This window comes from Schistocerca cancellata, chromosome 7 (assembly GCF_023864275.1).
Source record: "Schistocerca cancellata isolate TAMUIC-IGC-003103 chromosome 7, iqSchCanc2.1, whole genome shotgun sequence".
Taxonomy (NCBI): domain Eukaryota; kingdom Metazoa; phylum Arthropoda; class Insecta; order Orthoptera; family Acrididae; genus Schistocerca; species Schistocerca cancellata.
The window spans coordinates 402496413-402500181 of record NC_064632.1 but is presented as its reverse complement, the minus strand read 5'-3'; the positions used below and the strand labels follow the sequence as shown (position 1 = coordinate 402500181).

Sequence of the window (3769 nt, the reverse complement as noted above, 5' to 3'; positions counted from 1 at the left end):
GGGTAGGGAGACAACGAATGTAGTGTGTGGACATATAAGGTGAGAATGTGGGTCTGCCGGCCGGAGTGGCCGAGCGGTTCTAGGCGCTACAGTCTGGAACCGCGCGACCGCTACAGTCGCAGGTTCGAATCCTGCCTCGGGCATGGAAGTGTGTGATGTCCTTATATTAGTTAGGTTTAAGTAGTTCTAGGGGACTTATGACCTCAGCAGTTGAGTCCCACAGTGCTCAGAGCCATTTGAACCATTTGAAGAATGTGGGTCTCGCGGGAGGCGTGCGCGAAATAGTCCCTGCAGTCGCACGTTCCTCTGTGCCCTCGGTGGCTCAGATTGGTAGAGCGTCTGCCATGTAAGCGGGAGATCCCGGGTTCGAGTCCCGGTCGGGGCACACATTTTCACCTGTCCCCGTTGATATATATCAACGCCCGTCAGCATCTGAAGGTATTAATATATAATTCTAATATACTTCACATGCTGGCGACGTGAAAGATAACGAGAGGTGGTAGTGACTCCCATTGGTTTAATGATGTTGTGAAGAAGACACTATGTCAGCACAGAGCTGCAAGGAGATTCAAACAAATCCGTTCCTTGCTGAGTAATCGGATGTGAAGAAAGCGAAAGTAAGCATCAAGCCAGCCAAGAGAGAAGCATTCAACAAACCATGAAGCAAAAAATCACCTGCTGAGTTAATAACAATTTTGGGTACCATATGAATTCAGCTTATGTAACTAAGGTGTCTTCACAAAATGCTCGTTGTCTGTGATAGCACTGAATCGGAAGTTGATAAAGTTAATCCAATATTCTATCTTCCGACACTGCTTCACCAATGATCACAACACAGTCCCAATGTTCGTCCATAGCTCTCATGCATAAATGACCGATAAGGAAAAAAGTGAGTACTGAATTGGAAAACGGATCAAATCGATCATTAGAGCAAAGGACACAGAGTCTGATGGTGTTTCTCTATCCATTCTATGTTGAATATGGGGAGGAACTGGTTTCTGCCCTAGTATACCTTTACCATTATATTCGAATACATATAAAAGACCAGCAAAATTGGTTCGCAGAGATGTGAACAAAAAAATGTCATTAGTCAAAGTCAAGGTTATTATCATTCGGGTTTTGGAATCTTACCAAGCTGTCCTCAGCAAGTTGGATTAACGAAACAAATCGAAAAGATTCAAATAAGAGCTGCACCATTCTTCGCAGATTTCTGTAGTCAGACTGAGAAGGTCTCTGAAAAGCGCAACGAACTGCAGTGAAAGTCGAGATATGTAACAATGAAACGTGCATCGAGAAGAGATTTACTCAGAAAATTCAAAACGCCCACGTTCAAAAACAAGTTAATAACATTATCAACGTATTTCCCGTATAATTACGACAATGAAATTAGACACTTTCTGGCTCATACTCAAACACACGGACAATCTTCCTTTCCGTATAGCATCCGGAAAAAATAAGAGTGTGCAATGAACGCTGGCACGCTAGGTACCCTCAGTTATTTTAAACACAGCGATAGGGAATATTATGCCACAATGTATTAAAAAAAAATACAGGATCTTTCAGGAAGAACAGTAAATATTTTACAAGAAGGTAGAGTAAATCAGTAAGTAATTCCATGTAACTTGTTTCCAGATTTTACAAATACAGAGATACGGTTGTTAGAACGTAACCCAAATAAATACTCACAGAAGCTGTAAGCAAAGGCAAATCATTAACTTGAGACTTGATTTGCATAAACTACACCTTCCATTTCAGTGCATTTTCAAATCCACTTGACAACAGCACACGTAGCTCTTCAGAGATCATCTTGGCTTTCTTTTATAAAGGCAGCACTGTTCATAATTCGAACGATCAGTCCGTCTCTTGTGTTTCCTTCTTCTTTGTAGACGTTGCCTTTCAACTATCCCTACAGAGAAAAATCTGAAATGGTAAGTACAAGAGACGTCGCTGGCCAAGAGAACTGGATATTTCCGCATAGAGTAATAAATCAACGGTGACTCACTGATACTTTGCAGTCAAATGCGATACTGAAGTATGCGATACCACTGACGCTACAATCCTAGAAGGTGGCCACTTGTCCTTGCTACGTGCAAGAGTTAGTGTGAGTTACCTACATGAGGGATAATGTTATCAGTGATGTCATCATCCTTATCAATGACAACATTAAACCAGGCACCTGACTTTCTCCCGTACCCATCACTACAGGTAATTACAGACTAGTATTAAAATGAAACTACCAATCATAATCTAAGATGGTGAACTAGCTCAATTGTGCTGTCAGGAGAATTAAGAAAAAAGCAAGCCATACCCCAATTCCTTCCCCCTGCCCTCCTCCCTTTCTCTAGCCAATCACAGCATGGCATTTAAATGAGGCAGCCAAATCAGAAAGTAGTAACAATAAATAAATAATGTAAATATGTGAATTTAAAAATGTTCTTCTTGCGCATGATTCCTCTGTTACAAGGTAATCCATTAACTGTGTGCGAAATGCTTTATTTCCTTGTACACACGACGGTGCTGAATACGTTGTAAAAGTATTCTACTTCATCCACACACTGCTCATTTCCACATTCAGATGAGATTTGACTTCTAGCCACTACGCAAGTTTCACGTAGTTTAGTTGAAACTCTAGTAAAAACTTTCGAATCTGGCACTCTGCGGTTAGAAAATCATCTACTGTGTTCTCTACAACTAGCTGCAGCATTTTATAAGAAATGATTATGATTCAATGTCACAGACTCAGATGTATTGCTATTGACATGGGATGTCAAATTGATTCCATATTTTTAGATTTCCAAAAGGCTTACGACACCGTTCCTCACAAGCGTCTTCTAACCAAACTGCGTGCCTACGGAGTATCGCCTCAGTTGTACGACTGGATTCGTGATTTCCTGTCAGAAAGGTCACAGTTCGTAGTAATAGACGGAAAATCATCGAGTAAAACAGAAGTAATAACCGGTGTTCCCCAAGGAATTGTTATAGGCCCTCTATTGTTCCTGGTCTATGTTAACGAGATAGAAGACAATCTGAGTAACCGTCTTAGATTGTTTGCAGAAGATGCTGTCATTTACCGTTTGTAAAGTCATCAGATGATCAAAACGAATTGCAAAATGATTTAGATAAGAAATAATGGTGCGAAAAGTGACAATTGACCCTGCATAAAGAAAAGTGTGAATTATTCACATGAGTACTAAAATAAATCAGCTAAATTTCGATTACACGATAAGTCATACAAATCTGAAGGCTGTAAATTCAGCTAAATACTTAAGGATTACAATTACAAATAACATAAATTGGAGCGATCACATAGATAATATTGTGGGTAGAGCAAACCAAAGACTGCGATTCATTGGTAGAACACTTAGAAGGTGCAACAGTCTACTAAAGAGACTGCTTACACCACGCTTGTCCGCCCTATTCTGGAGTACTGCTGTGCGCTGTGGGATCCGCATCAGGTGGGACTGACGGATGACATGGAAAAAGTACACAGAAGGGCAGCTCGTTTTGTATTATCGCGAAATAGGGGAGATTGTGTCACAGACATGATACGTGAATTGGAGTGGCAATCATTAAAACAAAGGCGTTTTTCGTTGTGACGGAATCTCCTCATGAAATTTTAATCACCATTTTCTCCTCAGATTGCAAAAACATTCTGTTGGTACCCACCTACATAGGGACAAATGATCATCACAATAAAATAAGAGAAATCAGGGCTCGCACAGAAAAATTTAAGTGCTCGTTTTTCCCACGTGCCATTCGAGAGTGGAAC

General features: G+C 40.7%; 1 non-coding gene across 1 annotated transcript; it reads left to right on the top strand.

Moving 5' to 3' along the window:
- Positions 1 to 310: 310 nt before the first annotated feature.
- Positions 311 to 385, top strand: Trnat-ugu (transfer RNA threonine (anticodon UGU)). The gene has a single exon. It is a non-coding gene; the product is annotated as a tRNA-Thr (tRNA).
- The last annotated feature ends 3384 nt before the right edge of the window (positions 386 to 3769 follow it).